Source organism: Canis aureus, chromosome 26 (genome assembly GCF_053574225.1).
Source record: "Canis aureus isolate CA01 chromosome 26, VMU_Caureus_v.1.0, whole genome shotgun sequence".
Classification (NCBI taxonomy): Eukaryota; Metazoa; Chordata; class Mammalia; order Carnivora; family Canidae; genus Canis; species Canis aureus.
The window spans coordinates 28,184,933-28,204,794 of record NC_135636.1 but is presented as its reverse complement, the minus strand read 5'-3'; the positions used below and the strand labels follow the sequence as shown (position 1 = coordinate 28,204,794).

General features: G+C 44.5%; 1 long non-coding RNA gene across 3 annotated transcripts in view; it reads left to right on the top strand.

Annotated features, from left to right (window-relative positions):
* LOC144298204 (uncharacterized) overlaps positions 1-19,643 on the top strand; it is a 29,261-nt gene extending 9,618 nt beyond the window's left edge. Inside the window, exons 2-4 of one of the 3 annotated variants that reach the window (XR_013365161.1) lie at positions 10,968-11,031; positions 11,230-11,350; positions 19,007-19,643. This is a non-coding gene — a long non-coding RNA (uncharacterized LOC144298204). Of the gene's footprint in view, positions 1-10,967; positions 11,040-11,229; positions 11,351-19,006 lie in introns of all 3 variants that reach the window. The other 2 variants (XR_013365160.1, XR_013365162.1) reach the window with 2 other exon arrangements.
* Positions 19,644-19,862: the final 219 nt, after the last annotated feature.

Here is a 19,862-nt window from a genome sequence, read left to right as displayed (position 1 = left end):
TCCCTCAACCAGTGAATGGATAACAAACTGTGGTATATTCATCATACAAATGAACACTAGTGATAGAAAGGAACAAATTTTTTTAAAAAGATTTATTGATTTATTTAAGAGAGAGAGATTGCACAAGCATGTGAGTGAGCAGGGGGTGAAGGAGAGAAGCAGACTTCCTGCTAATCCAGGCCTTAGGCTCCATTCTCATGACCCTGAGATCATAACTGAAACCGAAATCAAGAGTTGGACACTTAACCAACCGAGCCACCCAGGCTCCCCCAAAGGGAGAAATTTCTGATACTCATAATAATATGGATAAATTTCAAAGAAGCCAGACCTGAGGCAGCTAGTTGGCTCAGTTGGAAGATCATGTGACTGTTGATCTTGGGGTTGTGAGTTTGAGCCTCATATTGTGTGTTGAGATTACTCAAAAAAATAAGATAAATAAATAAGATAAAACAAAACAAAGAAGACAGACTCAAAAGTTTACATATTCTATGATTTCACTCATGGGATGTAAAGATTCATTCATTTATTTCAAAGGGGAGAGAGAGAGTGCCAGAGAGCAGGGGAGGGGCAGAGGCAGAGGGAGAGAATCTCAAGCAGACTGCCAGCCAAGTACCCCATGCATGTTTATTTTTTTTAAAGATTTTATTTATTTATTTATTTGAGAGAGAGTGTGAGGGAGGAAAGAGGCAGAGGGGGAGGGAGAGAATCTCAAGCAGACTGCAGCCTCACATGGGGCTCTACCTCAGGACATCTGAGAACATGACCTGAGTTGAAATCAAAAGAGTCAGGGGAATCCCTGGGTGGCGCAGCGGTTTGGCGCCTGCCTTTGGCCCAGGGCGCGATCCTGGAGACCCAGGATCGAATCCCACATCGGGCTCCCCGTGCATGGAGCCTGCTTCTCCCTCTGCCTATGTCTCTGCCTCTCTCTCTTTCTCTCTCTGTGAATATCATAAATAAATAAAAACTAAAAAAAAAAGAATCTGTATAAAAAAAAAAAAAAAAGAAATCAAGAGTCAGACACTTAGGGCAGCCCGGGTGGCTCAGCAGTTTAGTGCCTGCCTTCGGCCCAGGGTGTGGTCCTGGAGTTCCGGGACCAAGTCCCGCATTGGGCTCCCTGCATGGAGCCTGCTTCTCTCTCTGCCTGTGCCTCTGCCTCTCTCTCTCTGTCTCTCATGAATACATAAATAAAAATCTTTTAAAAAAATAAAAAATTTAAAAATATTTAAAAAGAAAAAGTCAGACACTTAATCAACTGAGCCAGACAGGCACCCCATGGGATTTTTTTTTTTAAAGGCAGAATATAGGAACGGAAAATTGATCTGTGTCATCAGTTACTTATGGTAGGGGTAAAATATGACTATAAAAGAGTATAGGGAAACTCTGGGGCTGATGAAAATGTTCTATATCTATTTATCATGATGATTATATGATTGTATGCATTTGTCAAAATTCAAAGAACTGAACATTTTAACAAGTTCCAAGTTTGGGATCCCTGAGTGACTCAGTGGTTTAGTGCCTGCCTTTGGCCCAGGGCGTGATCCTGGATACCCAGGATCGAGTCCCACATCGGGCTCCCTGCATGGAGCCTGCTTCTCCCTCTGCCTGTGTTTCTGCCTCTCTATGTGTGTGTGTGTGTGTCTCTCATGAATAAATAAATAAAATCCTAAAAAAAAAAAAAGTGAAAAATTGGTGCCTGGATAACATAGTCAGTAGAGTATACAACTCTTCATCTCTGAGTCAAAAGTTTGAACCCCATGTTAAGCAAAGAGCTTGTTTAAAAAAATATATAAAAATCTTTAGGGATCCCTGGGTGGCGCAGCGGTTTAGCGCCTGCCTCTGGCCCGGGGCGCGATCCTGGAGACCCGGGATCGAATCCCACGTCGGGCTCCCGGTGCATGGAGCCTGCTTCTCCCTCTGCCTCTCTCTCTCTGTCTATCATAAATAAATAAAAATTAAAAAAAATTAAAAAAAAATAAAAATCTTTAAAAATAAGTAAATTTTTTTAAAAATTGAAAAATTGAAGTATAATGAATATATATGGCAAATATGCATGAATTTCATACATACGGTTCAATGAATTGTTTCAGGTTAATGCCTATAACTACTACTTATATCATTTTCTACCACCCTAAAAGGCTTTCTAGTATCACTTTCCTGTCAATATCCCATCCAAAGATTGCCCACTACTATACTGACTTCTATTACTATAGCTATGTGATTGGTTTTTGTTTAACAGTTTTATTGACATATGACTCATATACTACACATTTGCCCATTTAAAGTGTATAATTTGGTAGTTTTTATCATAGTCACAATGTTGTGCAACCAGCACCAGAATCTAACTTTAGAACATTTTTATTACCCCAAAAAGAAACCCCATGCTCATTAGGAGGTCACTCCCCATCCTACTTTCCCCTGCTTTTATAATTTTTAAGTGTATTTATTTATTAATTTTTAGTAATCTCTGCACCCATTATAGGGCTCAAACCCACAACCCCAAGAGTCCTACTCTACCTATTGAACCAGACTGGCATGCACATGCTCACACTAATGCACATACACACACATGTACACACACCCCAATTGCTTTTTTAAGTGATTTTTTTAAAGATTTTATTTATTAATTCATGAGAGACGCAGAGAGAGGCAGAGACACCAACAGAGAGAATAGTAGGCTTCCTGCGGGGAACCCCATGCAGGATTCGATCCTGGGATTCCAGGATCACGCCCTTAGCCAAAGGCTGACGCTCAACCACTGAGCCACCCAGGCATCCCTAGATGATTTTTTTAAAGATTTTATTTATTGGGATCCCTGGGTGGCGCAGCGGTTTGGCGCCTGCCTTTGGCCCAGGGTGCGATCCTGGAGACCCGGGATCGAATCCCACGTCGGGCTCCCGGTGCATGGAGCCTGCTTCTCCCTCTGCCTCTCTCTCTCTCTCTCTCTCTCTCTCTCTGTGACTATCATAAATAGATAAAAAAAATTAAAAAAAAATAAAGATTTTATTTATTTATTCCTGAGAGACATGGAGAGGAGGCAGAGACACAGGCAGAGGTAGATGCAGGCTCCCCAAGGGGAGCCTGATGTGGAACTCAATCCCAGGACCCTGGGATCACAACCTGAGCCAAAGGCAGATGCTCAATCCCTGAGCCACCCAGGCATCACACTGAAATTGCTTTTTTAAAAACTTAAAAAAGGGGATCCCTGGATGGCTCAGTGAATTAGTGACTGCCTTTGGCACAGGGCAGGATCTGGGAGTCCTGGGATGGAGTCCTGCGTCAGGCTCCCTGCATGGAGCCTGTTTCTCCCTCTGCCTGTGTCTCTGCCTCTCTCTCTCTCTCTCTTTCTGTGTGTGTGTCTCTCATGAATGAATGAATGAATGAATGAATGAATAAATAATCTAAAACAAACAAACAACTTTGTTGAGGGATGCCTGACTGGTTCAGTCCATAGAGCATGTGACTCATGATCCTTCAGAGTCATGAATTCAGACCCGGGTTGGTTGTAGAACTTACTTAAAAAAAGAAAAAGAAACTAAAAACTTTATTGAGGCGTACCACTTATGTATAATGAACCACATCAATTTAAACGGCTCAATTTGATAAATTTTGACAGTTGTATATATCTGTAAAATCACCACCACTATCAAGATAAGGAACATTTCCACCCCTGTAAGATTCTTCATGTTCCTTTGTAATCATCCTTCTACCTGCATCTGAACCCAGGTAACCACTGATTGATCAATCTTCCTTCCTTCCTTTCTTTTTAAGATTTTATTTGTTTATTTTAGAGAGAGATAGAGAAAACATGGGGGAAGGGGCAGGGGACAGAGAGAAAGAATTTCAAGAAGACTCCATGCTGAGCCAGGAGCCTGATTCAGGGATTGATCTCACAACCCTGAGATCATGACCTGAGTGGAAATCAAGAGTTGGGACATTTAACCAACTAAGCCACCCAGGCAATCCTACTTTCTATCACTATGCATTGGTTCGCATTTTCTAGAATTGCATGTGAATACATATAGCATGTACTCTCTTTTCTGGCTTCTTTCATCTGGCACAATGATTTTGAGATTCATCTGTGTTATATTCATCAATAGTTTACCTTCCTTTTTATTGGCAGGTAGTATTCCATTTCTTGGATATACCACATTCTACTGTTTTTTAAAATAAAACTTTTTTGCTGAAGACCAGGTAGGCCTGGCTTCACACCTATAGCTTTCTCAAATTCTGTTTGGTTTCTGATATAGAGAAAATAAATTGGTCTCCATAGGTTCATTACCTTTTCTATTTCTTCATCATTCTTAAGAAATGGTAGGATGTGTGTTGTATGTGTATTGAAGGTGGGGAAGAGAGGCCCTCTGGAAACAGAGTCACAGCACATCAGCCTGTGGTTGATTGGTTTCCTAAGGCCTAGGGGCTCAGGGACACTAGTGTTTAAGAGGCAGAGTCAGGACTGGGTGCCTTATAAACTGAATTTAAAAGGCGCCTTTGCAACAGCTCCATTTTCCAGCCAAAGGAGCTGAGACTCAGAGAGGTTAAGAGACTTACCAAAAAATAATTTGCCTGAGTCAGAAGCTTAGTCTGAGGTGACAAAATTGAATTCTGACATTCCTGGGGCACCTTAGCCTGCTCATTTGGTAAAGCATGTGAGTCTTGATCTCTGGGTTATGAGTTTAAGCCCCAGTTAGGTGTAGAGATTAGTTTAAATAATAATTAATTAATTAAAATATAAAAAAGAATTCTGACATTCTCTCACAACTTTTTAAAGGAATTATAGACTTGATGGACCTGAGGAAATTGCTCATGGCCCTGGCTGTTTCTTGTCCAAACCAAGTGATTGTTTTTCTTTAACTAGTGACTAAGAGGATAAAGATGGGTGGCAGGGAGAAGTGCATGCTGCCTGCCATCTGCACTGGCCATGCCCCTTCTGCTAATGTATGATAAACACAAGGTCTGGCCAGATGACAGGCAGTGAAGGGAAGCGATTTAAAGATATATGATCCTTGTTGGATAAACAGGAGCCTGAAATGTCCCTGGCACTTGAGAAAGCCTCTCTGTGCACTGGAGAACTATTTGGCATGGCCGGGGCTTTTCTAGTAAGCAAGACTTTTTCCTCCATAGAAGGCTGAAGAGTCCAAGAGCCCCCAGAGGGAAATGCGAACAAGCTGAGTTATATTAAACTTCAGTATTATTTAGGATCATGAGAGGAATGTGAGAATACTCATGGTGAGGAGTTCGTGTGCTCTATGACAAGATTAGAAAGAAAATGAAAATCACGCTTAGTCCTTAACACTGAGAAATAAATGCTCTCTCTATTTTCCTCAATAGCCTCAATTTCTTTCTCTTCATGAGTATTTGTTCCTAATTGAGATCATGCTCTTAATGCATTTCTGCATCCTGCCCCCCCCCCTTTTTTTTTGCCATTAAATGCTGTGTATAATAGCATTTCTCTGTGTCATAAAAATTACTCATCAACGTCACTTCAGTGGATGGTCACATAATAGTCTACTTTTTGGTAGAATCTGATACATGTAATCATTAGGGCTGCTGCTTTTTTATTTTTTTTCTATCATAAATAATGCCTTATTGAACATCACTGTGCATCAGTCTTTCCTATTTTCTGATTCTAAAAACAGATTTTTTTCCAGAATGGAATTATTGGATCAAAGAATAACAACATTTATAGTTTTACCCAATCTGATTTCCATCAATAGTGGTTGTACATGCTCATCTCACAACACCCTAACAATGGCTATTAAAATCACTGTATAGGATCCCTGGGTGGCGCAGCGGTTTGGTGCCTGCCTTCGGCCCAGGGTGCGATCCTGGAGACCCGGGATCGAATCCCACACCGGGCTCCCGGTGCATGGAGCCTGCTTCTCCCTCTGCCTGTGTCTCTGCCTCTCTCTCTCTCTGTGACTATCATGAATAAATAAATAAAATCTTTAAAAATAAAAAATAAATAAAATCACTGTATAACACTCCTGCATTTATAGATGAAAATGTGATCTACTGCTACTGGCCAGTATTGCCCCCTGATGGGTCAGTAAATTCATGAGACTCAGAAGTGACTGAGAGGAGAATGGGATGCCACCCTAAAGTAGTGCACCCCATGCTCTGCAGGCAAGGATACAGAGGCTTGCTTCTCTCAACTACCATACTGTTCTTCATCCCTTTGACTTTGCAGAATCCATTTCTCCTCATGCTCACTTTCAATGTCCAGGCTGATGTTCTCATCATCCTCTTTATTTATTTATTTATTTATTTATTTGGTCTCCCTTTAGATATTTTATTACAAATATGTCATGGCTGCAGACATGCACACTGCTTATTGCAGAGTTCTGCAAATTGGTTTTCCTGCCCCTTTGCTACCTGTCCTCTGGAGGATCTGACCACAGCTCACCCCTGATTTAGCTTCCCTGCCCATTCTCCAGCCTCCTTTTTTTTAAATAGATTTTATTTATTTATTTATTCATGAGAGACACAGAGAGAGAGAGAGAAAAAGAGAGAGAGGCAGAGACACAGGCACAGGAAGAAGCAGGTTCCATGCAGGGAGCCCGATGTGGGACTTGACCTCAGGACTCCAGGGTCACGCCCTGGGCCAAAGGTAGGCGCTAAATCACTGAGCCACCCAGGGATCCCTCCAGCCTCCTTTAAATCCTAACTGGCTCCTCCTGGCCTGACAGGAACTATTCAAATGCATGATATTCATGCACTGTAGTTTCACTTACCCTCACCTTCTGCCTGCCCTGCATTCCTCTTCAGTCAGACAGAAATACTTCACAAGAAGAGGACGCCTGGGTGGCTCAGTGGTTGACATCTGCCTTCAGCTCAGGTCCTCATGTGTTTTTTTTTTTTTTTTTTCAATTTTTATTTATTTATGATAGTCACAGAGAGAGAGAGAGAGAGAGAGAGAGAGAGAGAGAGAGGCAGAGACATAGGCCGAGGGAGAAGCAGGCTCCATGCACCGGGAGCCCGATGTGGGATTCGATCCCGGGTCTCCAGGATCGCGCCCTGGGCCAAAGGCAGGCGCCAAACCGCTGCGCCACCCAGGGATCCCCGGTCCTCATGTCTTGATCCCAGGGTCCAGGTATCCTGCATCAGGCTCCCCGCAGGAAGGACTCTCTATGTCTCTGCCTTTCTGTGTCTCTCATGAATAAATAAATAAAATCTTAAAAAAAAAAAAAAGTAAAAAGAAATACTTCACAAGAACTACATTGATTGAATGTTTCCTCCGTGCCTGTACTGGGGGCAAAGTTCAATCAATAGCTCACAGTCCTGCTATGTTGAGTGCTATCATATTATCCTTTTTCATGGATAAGAAGACTGAGGCCCCCGAAGATGGAGTGGTTTGTCCCAGTACACACAGCTGGTTAAGTGACTGATTGGAAAACCTGTAGGTCACTACATTTGCCCTTCTCCAGATAACAAATGCTGTCCTCCAGGCCTCTGCCCACATTGATCCCTGGATCTTCTTTAGGCCTAGAGATAAATAAATCTTAAAGTCCTCTCTGACTGTTGTTATGTTCTTCCACATCCATTCATTTTTCTAGGTCCCATAGTCACTCCAGACAATATAGGGTCCCTTGTACTGAACACAGACCCCATGAACTCCAACTGGAGCACAGTTTTTGTTTTGTAAAAATTTTATTTATTTATTCATGAAAGACACAGAGAGAGAGACAGGGGCAGAGGGACAAGGCTCCATTCAGGGAGTCCGAAGCGGGACTGGATCCCCGGGGTCATGCCCTGGGCTGAAGGCAGACAATCACTGAGCTACCCCGGTGCCCTGGAGCAGTTTTAAACCCTCCAGATAGGGGGATCCCTGGGTGGCGCAGAGGTTTGGCGCCTGCCTTTGGCCCAGGGCACGATCCTGGAGACCCGGGATCGAATCCCACATCAGGCTCCCGGTGCATGGAGCCTGCTTCTCCCTCTGCCTGTGTCTCTGCCTCTCTCTCTCTCTCTCTCTCTGTGACTATCATAAATAAATAAAAAATTAAAAAAAAAAAAAAACATGTTTAAAAAAAAAAAAAAAAAATAAACCCTCCAGATAAACTGTGAACTCCTCAGGGGCAGGGATCTTGTTAATGATTGGTCCTTGGGCCCAGGATGTCTGATGAGAAGGTGCCATAGACAGTGCCATCTAGTCCATAGATGTTGGACTAGGGTGCATATTGTGTCACTCCGTACCTGAAACCGTCATGAACTCTCATACTCTGGTGGTGGGAGTATAAGCGGTACAACCACTTAGGAAAACTATATTTATGAAGGCCAAAGCTATGCCTGTCCTGTCATGCAGCTTTTTCACTCCAAGCTAGATACAGGAGAGGAATGAGAAAATACATGTGCATGAGAAGATATGTACACAGGGGATCCCTGGGTGGCGCAGCAGCGGTTTAGTGCCTACCTTTGGCCCGGGGTGCGATCCTGGAGTCCCGGGATCGAGTCCCACGTCGGGCTCCTGGCACGGAGCCTGCTTCTCCCTCCTCCTGTGTCTGCCTCTCTCTCTCTCTCTGTCTATCATAAATAAATAAATACATAAATAAATAAACAAATAAGCTAATTAATTAATTAATTAAAAAAAAGAAGAAGACATGTACACAAGTGTAGGAGCTTTGTTTACAAGAGCCCAAACAAGAAAGTTCCCAAGTGTTTGTCAACAGGAGAATAGGGGCGCCTGGATGGCTTAGATGGTTGGGCATCTGCCTTCGGCTTGGGTCGTGATCCCAGGGTCCTGGGATCGAGCCCCAGGTCCATGTGGGGCTCCCTGCTCAGCAGGGATTCTGCTTCTCCCTGTCCCTCTGCCCTGCCCCTGCTTCTCTTTACCCCCTTCTATCAAATAAATTAAAAAAACAACAACAGGAGAATAAATAGTGATATAGTCATATAATGGAATACTACATAGCAAGGATAGTGAAAAAATTATTGCTATACAGACAATAGAAATGAATCTTACATAATGTTGAGTTAAAGAAGCTAGACACAGGGATGCTTGGGTGGCTCAGTCAGTTAAGGGTCTGCCTTCGGCTCAGGTCGTGATCCCAGGGTCCTGGGTTCAAGCCCCACATCAGGCTCCCTGGTTTTTGGGGAGCCTGCTTCTTTCCCTTGCCTGCTGCTCCACCTGCTTGTTCTCTCTCTCAAATTAAAAAAAAAAAAAAAAAAAAGCCAGACACAAAAAAAGTATATATACTGTGAGGTTCTATTTACATACAAAATTTCAAAAATAGATAACACTTATCTGTGCTATTAGAAATGGGGATATTTGGACGCCTGGCTCAGTGGTTGAGCATCTGCCTTTGGCTCAGATCCTCCAGTCTGAGGATTGAGTTCCGCATCGGGCTCCCTGCATGGAGCCTGCTTCTCCCTCTGCCTATGTCTCTGCCTCTCTGTGTCTCATGAATAAATAAATAAATAAATAAATAAATAAATAAATAAATAAATAAATAAATTTTTTTAAAAATGGGGATAGTGGTGAGCTGTAGGATGGGAGGATGGTGACTAGGCTGGCACTCCAGGAGGGATTCTGGGCACTGATGATAATTCTGCTTCCTGATCTGGGTGCTCACCTTAACATAGGTGTGTTCAGCTTGAGAAATTCACACTTATGATTGATGCTCTATATGTTTTTCCTCAGTCAAAAATCAGAACTAGGGACACCTGGGTGGCCCAGTGATTGAGTGTCTGCTTTTGGCTCAGGTCGTGATCCTGGGATCCTGGGATCAAGTCCCACACTGGGGCTCCCCGCAAGGAACCTACTTCTCCCTCTGCTTATGTCTCTGCCTCTGTCTGTGTCTCTCATGAATAGTTAAAATTAAAAAAAAAATCAGAAACAAAAACAAGAGAAAACAAATACTTCCAAGACTTCTCAATGTGCTAAGAATAAAATTCAAACTGCCCAGCAGGGCCTACAAAGTCTTATATCCCTTAGATCTCCCAGTACGTTCCCTGGCACAGAGCTTTTCAGACCCTCAGCCATACTACTCTTTTCAGCTAGGTGGGGAGGCAGGGCAGCCACTTGGAGACTGGGAAAGGATGACACAGCCTGAGGCAAGGGAACGCATATGAAAGGTTTCAAGTACTCCCTGGAGGGCTCTGATTTGCTTTTTTATTCCTCCCTTTAAACAATTGGCCACAAGCCACACTAAAAGAAAAGTGAAATCCAGAGATTTAGAGTCTCCTCTGAGAAGGTCTGAAAGACTCTCTATTGAGAGTTGCCCACTCATAGAGCAGAGGGTCTCAGACGTCATGCTTATGCAACTGAATGCCCTTGGGCGCTCAGAATTCAGTCTCCTTCAGCTCCCTGACTGTCAATTCTGATTGTATGTGGGGGAGTGGTACAAGAGACACACTTTAAGTCTATTACTAATTTGGGGCCAGTTGGTGCCTCTAAGCCTCGTTTCTCCATCTGAAAAGTCAGATAATAACAGGCCTGCCATAGGGGCCTTGGGGATTAGGCGAGATAACCATATTAGGTCCTAAGTGTGGTTCCTAGCACAGGGCTTGTGCTTCCTCCCTTTACTGAGCACCTACTATGTGAATACTGGGGACATAGCAGTTCACGAGATAGCCAAAATCCCTGACCCATGGAGCCACCTGTTCTTGCGAGGGGACGCAGACAATGAACTGACCATGAGCAAGTAAATAAATACTGTGATGGGTGCTCTAAGGAGAAATAAAACAAGACAGAGGCATGGGGGCCCAAAGAGTACGGTTTTATATAAGGTGACAAAGCCTTCTCTGGGGCTCCTGGGTGGCTCAGTTGGTTAAGTGTCTGCCTTCAGCTCAGGTCATGATCTCAGGGTCCTGGGATAGAGCCCCATGGCTGGCTCCCTGCTCAGTGGGGAGCCTGCTTCTCCCTCTTTTTCTCTGCCCCTCCCACTCCCCCTGCTCCTGTTCTCTCATTCTCAAAGAAATAAAATTAAGAAAAAAAGAAAATCTTCTCTGAAAAGAGTATTTCCATTCTTAAGACCTTAAGGTAAGAAGAAGAAGAAGAAGAAGAAGAAGAAGAAGAAGAAGAAGAAGAAGAAGAAGGTAAGAAAGTTGCTAGCAGTTGTGTGAGTTAAGAGTGGCTCCTGGTGGAGGGTAGCAAGAGCAAAGGGCCTGAGGCAGGTGTGTGCATGGCACAGAAAGGACACCAGTATGTGTCAGGGCCAGATAAATGGGGCCCAGTAGGCCACAGTAAGGAAATTGACTTTGTGAATTTCACAGCCATTAAACAGTTTGGAGCAGAGGAGTGACATGATCTTCATTCCTCCAGGATGAAGAGTATACGAGGCAATGGTGGAAAGCTGCCACAGCAATCTGAGAGGGAGACAATGGTGACTCAGACCAAGATGACAGCAGGCCCATGGTGAGGAGGGGTTGGATTCAAGATCAATTGATTAATTTTAAGATGTTTAAAAAAGATTTTATTTATTTGAGAGAAAGAGAGAGAGAGAGAGAAACAGACTCCCTACTGAGCTGGGAGCCTGACAGAGCTCGATCCCAGGACCCTGAGATCATGATCTGAGCTGAAGGCAGATGCTTAACCAACTGTACCTACACCTAGGTGCCCCTGATTTTAAGATTTAAAAAAATATATTTTTAAGTAATCTCTACACCCAACGTGGGGCTCAAATTCTGAGGTCAAGAAATCAAGAGTTGCATGCTCCACCTACTAAGCCAACCAGGCACCCCTCAAGATATATTTTGAAGGTGAGGCCAGTAGGAGTTGTTGATGGCTCCTTTGTAGGGTATGGGAAAAAGAAGGGCAAAGGACGATCCGAAGGTTCTGGGTCAGACCACTGGAAGGATGAGGCAGCCATCCCCTGAGGTAGAGACAGCTGTAGAATGAACAGACATATCCTGGAGGGAAAAGCAAGGATTCCGTTTCCAGGATGTTAACTTTGGGATGCCAGTCCTCAGCCACGTGGAGGTGTGCATGTCTTGCCGTGGTTGTTAAACTCCAAAAGTGAGGTAGTACCACAGCGGACGCTGTTGTTGGAAATAGCCTGAATGTGACCTATTTATGCCTTTCAGCCCTGGTGCAGCTGAGTCTTGGCATTGAGAGGTTGCTAATCCTCTCCTCCCCTCCACTCTGGGCCTCCCATCTGGTGCACCTTCTCCAGGTGTCAGCTGTGCTGGAAACTGCTCATCCCAGGCTCAGACACGTTGTGTGACCTTAAACCGCCTATGAGAGGCGGTGAGGACAGGGCCTGGAACTCCCAGTGTCTCCCCTCCCTCATCCGCATCCGGGCCCAAGGAGGCTCCTGCCGGTGGCTGGAGTAGAATTGGGTGCAGCTGTTTGCTTTACAAAGCGGATGATTGCGCCCACCCCCTCGGTGCTCCAGGGCACAGCTCCACACCTGTTCTCCACCCTCCAGCCCAGGTGCAGAGAACAAAAGAACACCCACCCACTCACCGAGGTCATTACCTTGAAGGGGGTGGGGAGAAACACTGCGACAGGGAGAGCCTTATTTGGGAAAAGGAGAAAAGCTCTGGGGAATTAGAGGGTTTGCACCCGCACAGCTTAATACAACTTTCTTTGGTAATGAGAATGTTCTGTATCTGCGCTGCTAGGTACGACAGCCACCAGAACACAGAGCAGTCAAAGTGTGGCTGGTGTGACTGAGGATGTAAAGTTCCGATTTAATTTAATTTCAATTTATTTTTTTTTAAGATTTTATTTATTTATTCATGAGCGACACAGAGAGGCAGAGACACAGGCAGAGGCGGAAGCAAGGAGGCTCCTCGCAGGGAGCCTAATGTGGGACTCGATCCTGAAACCCCAGAATCACGCTCAACCACTGAGCTACCCAGGCGTCCCCAATTTCAATTTAAATAACCACTTGTGATTGCCTTATTGGACAGTACAGGTTTAATAGTTGGCTCTGGAGGACATTAGGATGATATGGTTAAGTAATAGCAAGTTAACATTTGCATACACTTGTGCCAGGTACATTGCATACGTTGTACACACACTTTGTGCCAGATACATTGCATACGTTCTCTTATTTACTCCCCACTGCTACTCTGTAGGAAAGGTGTGATTGTCCCCATTTTACAGATGAAGAAACTGAGGATCAGAGTAGCCAAATCATCCGGTCCCTGTTCCAGAATCGGGAAAGGCTGAAGTTTGAAAAGGAACACCCAAAATCACATTTTCAAAACCAAGTCAGATAAAATACACCCAAAGACCCCTTGCAGGCTTTGCAACTTCTAGCTCTTTACAAGTGAATGGAGTGTGCAAATTGCTGAAGGAATGCAAATCAGTCTACAATTTGGGGGACAAAGCTCAGATCCTCTGGTCACACCCTGCATCTTTCTAGACTGAGGGTGGGTGGGGGCGGAGGCCAAGTGACAAGGAGGGGGAATTGGGGTGGGGGTGGGGCCAGCCAGCTGGTGTCGGAGACCCAGGACATCAGCTGGCTGGCGGGACTGGCTGGCTCAGACAATGGGCGGGGGACCGGTCAGAACCCTCCTCCCTCCACACCCGGTCCTCTCCCGTGCCCTGGCCAGCTGCCATGGACACCTTCTCCTGTCTTGGACAAGGCCTGGGGAGCAGGAGACCTGAGAGGCCAGTGCAGGATGCTGGGGAGGTCTATCTTGTGTGACCTAGAGTTGGGGAGGGACAGGAAGTTGGGAGCTTCCATGGAAGTCTTTAGCGCCAGACTTTTTGCTGGGGGCTTTGCAAGCATCCTTGCACTTGCTCTTCCCACAGATCCCTTGGTGATAATAATAATAATTATTATTAACATTAGTAGCCCAGTAGCTCAGCCCACCCCTCTAGAATGGAAGGTGTTATTTCTGTTCATCCTCAGGACCACCTAGGGAACCAAGGACTTTTATTCTCTCCCTTTCTAAAGGAGGAGCCTGAAGCTCAGAGTGGTTAAGACACTAGTGTAACATGGGGGGCAGCCTGGGTGGCTCAGTGGTTTAGTGCCGCCATCAGCCCAGGGTGTGATCCTGGAGACCCAGGATCGAGTCCCGCGTCAGGCTCCCTGCATGGAACCTGCTTCTCCCTCTGCCTGTGTCTGTGCCTCTCTCTCAATATTTGTCTCTCATGAATAAATAAATAAAATCTAAAAAAAAAAAAAAAAAAAGACACTAGTGTAACATGACTTACAAAGCATCCTTTCTTCTTAGTCTCCCACCCTTTCTTTTTCTTTTTTCTTTTTTTTTTTTAATATTTTGATTATTTGTGAGAGACACAGAGAGAGGCAGAGACAGAGGCAGAGGGAGAAGCAGGCTTCCTGTGGGGAGCCTGATGCGGGGACTGGATCCTGGGATCAGAACCTGAGCCAAAGACAGATGCTCAACCATTAACCCACCCAGGCGCCCCCCACCCTTACTTTCTACTTAAAGTTTTATTTGGGGGTTTTGCAAATTACAGACCTTGCCTTCCTCACTGGTACTGTTTATGAAGTGTTTACACGTTTTAACTACTGAGAAGACCAAAGTAAGAATATTGTTTGTGACGTGTGATACTATTCAAATTTTATGTCTGTAAGTGAAGGGTTTTTTTTTTTTTTTTTTTTTTTACTTATTTATTCATGATAGTCACAGAGAGAGAGAGAGAGAGGGGCAGAGACACAGGCAGAGAGAGAAGCAGGCTCCATGCACCGGAAGCCCGACGTGGGATTCGATCCCGGGTCTCCAGGATCCCGCCCTGGGCCAAAGGCAGGCGCCAAACCGCTGTGCCACCCAGGGATCCCAGTGAAGGGTTTTTTTTTAACGCAGCGGACTTTATTGTTTACATATTGTCTATGATCAATTGCTCTAACAATAGGGCAGCCAATGCTTTACTATCTGTCCCTTTACAAGAAAGGTTTGCCCATCCTACCCTCTCCCTGGCTCCAGAGGGAGGCTGGGCACCCAAACTCATAGTCCCCTGAGGGTCCTCCTCCTCTGACATTCTCTCACCCTCGGCTATTTTTTTTTTTTCCGGCTATTATTGACCCTCACATATCCCTTTCCATCCTACCAACAGGAGTGTGATATGGTATCTTCTGTTCATTCCACAAACAGCTCTGGAGCACCTGTTGTGTGGCAGGCACTGGTCTAGGCATAAGGGACAAAGCAGATGTGGTCCATATCTACGGATGTCAACAGTCACCAAGCAAATCTCTAAAAGTACAGAGTGCTGTGAACAGGGTGTATGAGGACATTTGACAAGGGAACGAAGTTAATCTGGTCATCAGGGAGAAATTCCTGGAAGAGATGATGGTAACATTCGAGATCTGAAAAGTTAGTAGGGTTCCAGATTGTAGGTACCCCTTTTAGACTCACTTCCCCATTTCAATTCCTTTTCCTCTCTTCAGAGCCTAGATCTTGACTCAGATAAGACCTCTGACTTAGGGAGAGGAGCACAGCTAGAGAGAGGAGAGACACTCCCCTCTCCATCCTGAGCTGAATTGAGTCAGGCACAGAAGGTAGGTGGTTAAGTTGGCAGTCACTCTCAAAAATGATTGCATGGTACCTTTATGTAGTAATTCCAACAGTTTATTCATTATGTAATTGATTCATTTGTAAACATTGAGCAAATATTTATTGAACATCTACTGTGTGCAAGGCACTGTTCTAGGCCTTGGCAATACAGCAGTGAACAAGACAGAAACAAATTGCTGCCCTGGTGGAGCTTCTTACATTCTAGTACAGGAGGCAATATATAATGTATTGGGTATGGAGAAAAATAAACAGGAGCAGGTGGCAGACAGACCTTTTGAAATAGGGAGGTAAGAGAAGACCTCCCTGAGAAGGTAACAGTTTGAGCATAGAGCTGAGGATTGGTCTGGAGGGAAGTATGCATTGATGGAATGCTAAGACACCATAAAATTTGAATCAATAGCATTCTCAAGTCATGAATTTCTAAGTAATAGAATTCTGGGGCCATGGGATGCTAATCAATACTTCTCTGGTGCCATAAAATTCTAATCAATAGTATTCTCTGGTTGTGAAATTCTAACTAATAGAACTCTGAAGCCATGAAATTCTAATCAATCAGGAACCCTCCCTGGGGCACCTGGCTGGCTTAGTCAATAGAGAATGTGACTCATGAGCTGGAGGTCCTGAGTTCAAGCCCCACATTGGCTGTTAGGCTTCCTTAAAAATCAGGAAACATGTGAAAGCAGCTACGGAGCAAAACTCTCAGTGATCAGTGGGAGTTAACCAGGTGAAGGCAGGAATAATGCCCAGGAGGAAAATACAAATAGCATGTACAAGAGTCCTATGGCAGGAGGGTAGAGAGGTTTGGAGCTGGAACCTGCCCCCTACCCAGCCATTCAAATGATAAGACAAACCGTTGCAGAAGGATCTGTTTCCCTACCTTTGAGCCATGACACCAGAGTTTCAGGAGAAGAGAAACTGGTAAAAATAATATACATGGTGGCCCAGTAGGTTAAGCATCTGATGATTCTTGGTCTCCACTCAGGGTCCTAGGATTGAGCCCTGCATCTGGCACTCTGCTTGTCTCCTCCCTCTGCCTTCCCCCTCCCCCAGCTTCTCTCTCTCAGATAGGTGAATAAATCTTAAAAAAAAAAAAAAAAATGATAAAGCACATTTGGGCTAGTCAGGCCCCAATTCCAGGTCTGCTTCCAAACAGGCCTATGGCCTATATAGCTCTCTTCCTACTGCATTGAGTGAGAGGACTCTGACTATCTGGGCCTGTCCTACCTCTTGCCCTTATGAATATTAACTATAATATGGTATAGCCTGACTGCTTCTCCCATCCCCCACATTTATTATTCATTTCTCCATCAATATAATTTTTTAAAAGATTTTATTTATTTATTTGAGAGAGGGAGAGATAGAGAGAACATGAGGTGGGGGGGGGGGGCGATGGGGAGAGGGAGAAGCAGGCTCCAGGCTGAGCAGGGAGTCCAGGACCTTGGGAAAATGACCTGAGCCAAAGGCAGCTGCTTAGCTGACAGAGCCACCCAGGCACCCCCATCAATATCATTATTAATAATAGGAATGGCTGCCCTTGGCTGTGTCAGCCATGAAACTAAGTCATCTATAATGATTGCTACTCAAAGTGTGGCTCCTGGATAGTGTTAGTCTAAAACTGTCACCACAAAATATGTAAGAAATGAAGAGGGACACTTGGGTGGCTCAGCGGTTGAGTGTCTGCCTTTGGCTCAGGGCATTATCCTGGAGTCCCGGGATCAAGTCCCACATCAGGCTCCCTACAGGGAAACTGCTTCTCCCTCTGCCTATGTCTCTGCCTCCCTTTCTCTCTATGTCTCTCATGAATAAAGAAATAAAATCTTTAAAAAAAATTTTTTTTTTTAATAAGGAATGAAGAGTGTTTAGGAACTTCAGGGCAGCCCAGGTGGCTCAGCAGTTTAGTGCAGTCTTCAGCCCAGAGTGTGATCCTGGAGTCCCAGGATTGAGTCCCACATTGGGCTCCCTGCATGGAGACTGCTTCTCCCTCTCCCTGTGTCTCTGCCTCTCTCTCTGTGTCTCTCATAAATAAATAAATAAAATTTTTTTTAAAAAGGAACTTTTATGATAGTTTGACATTGCTATGACATCCAGGCACGTGACTCTTTTTCCAATGTGTTTTACAAAAAAAGTATCAGCCCACAATGGATTGGAAACAGTAAATTGAAAAGAAGAAAAAAGAAACCGTAAACTGTTCCCTTATCACAGATGGTAGGAGAAGCTCACTTTATCCACATTATCCCTCTAAAACTCACAACAAGCCTTGTGCAGCTGGTACTTTTATTATTTCCACTTTCTGGTTGAAGGAACTGAAGCTCAGAAAAGTTGCATGTACACGTGGCCCAAAGCCATAAGGCAAGTGGCAAGTAGGGGATTCTAGGTCTGTGGGAAGCAGAAGGCTGAACTCTTGGGCACGCCTCCCTGCTCCCTCAGGCCTCCACTTCCCTGCCCCCACCTGCCATCTGGGTTCTGTCTTTTTACCATAACTTGTTTACTTTAACTCGACAGGTACCCACCTCTCTCCTCCCCAGACTCCAAATGAATGATGGTTCCAACCTAAATACCTGCCCCGCTTCTCCTATTTCTGTTGCTTCGATGCTTCAGTGTCTTGCCTCCCCCACATCTCCATCAGCACTTGACAACAGAAGTCTCTGAGATGATGGAAATGCTGTGGGTTTTTTGGTTTTGGTTTTTGAGAGAGAGACAAAGGGATGCCTGAGTGGCTCAGTGATTGAGGGCCTGCCTTTGGCTCAGGGTGTGATCTGGGGTCCTGGGATCGAATCCCACATCAAGCTCCTTGCAGGGAGCCTGCTTCTCCCTCTGCCTATGTCTCTGCCTCTCTCTCTGTGTCTCTCATGAATAAATAAATAAAATATTTTTTATTTATTTTTATTTTTTTAATAAAATATTTTTTTAAAAATGAAAGAGACAGAAAGAGCATGAACGGTGGGGAGGGGCAGGGGCAGAAGGAGAAGCAGACTCTCCTGCTGAGTAGGGAGCCCAGTGCAGAGCTCCATCCCAGGACCCCAGGATCATGATCTGAGCTGAAGGCAGACTCTTAACAAACTGAGCCACCCAGGTGCCCCTGATGGAGACATTCTATATCTGCTTGTCTAGTACAGTAGTCATTACCTACATGTGGCTATTGAGCAGTTGAAATGTGGTTAATATGACAGGGGAACTGAACTGTTAAGTGCAATTATAAATAACTACATGTGGCTGATGGCTGTTGTATTGGTTAGTGCAGATCCAGAGAGGGAAAAGTCCAAACCTCACATAGCACTCAAGACCTTTGGTTTTGGATCAGGAATTTCCTGACTGACTAACCTCTGGGGTAACAGTCACAATGTGAATGATTTGGAGTTTAATAGATTTGTTTTTTTGTTTTGTTTTGTTTTGTTTAATAGATTTGGATGTAAATCTGTATCCACAAAGTGTGTGGTACTGGCTGTCACTTAACCTCTCTATACCACCCAGTCCTCATCTGTGAAATGAGACTAAATTCCTACCTCATAGGCTTAATTAGATTTTACTTACAGTCCTTAGGATACTGGTTTCACTGCATAACAAACTGTGTTGCTTACAGAAAGCAAGATGGAGTCACTCATGTCAAGCAGTCACTCATACCACGGAGTGACGTAATAAATAAGGAAGGCAGCCAAGGGCGATGAGCTGAGAATAGATATCGCTAGAACCAGAACATGCTGGCAGCCCACAGAACTGATAACTAACAGAGCCAAGAGAGTCTGGAAGAACCGAGAAGTGATAATCACTAGAACCAGAAGATGTCTGGAAGGGCTAAACACTGATCAGATTCCTTTAAAAAGGGTGGATTTCTGCAGCAAACTGTCACACTTTCCAGACACTGACTCTTCCACGTCAGACCACATTAGAAAGGTAACTGCCCGAGGCCTGAGTGATCTCTGAACATAACAGAGATCCTCCACTGCCTGAACATAATGAGCAGTAGGCGCTGAGAGCTGACCCAGGACCAAGTCTTCATCTCAAGTTCACAGACTGACTTTGGGTTTGATTTGTTAATGTCTTAACCTTGTTGTATCACATTCGTTGCATGACTTTGTATTGTGCTTTGTTTTGTGTCATGTGTATGAGGCCAAGTTAAATGCATAGTGAAATGTCATTGACTTTGGAATCCTAAACCTGCTTTATAATTACGTTAATCTTGCTTTATGATTGAATAAAGCTGACACTGTGGAAACATAGCTCGTGTCCTGGCCTTCATAACCTCAGCTCCGTGCTTCTTGGCTCTTATTCTATCCTCCGTCTTTTCCTCCCCTCTGCGTCTATGCAAACTGAAGCTCTAAAAGTGTTTAACTTTCCCAGAGTCCCTCAGGAAGCATCAGGCAGGGTAAGATCTAGGTTACCAGGTCTCTTCACTCTTTGGGTTCTACCACTTGGCAGCTGTGTGACCTCAAGCAAGT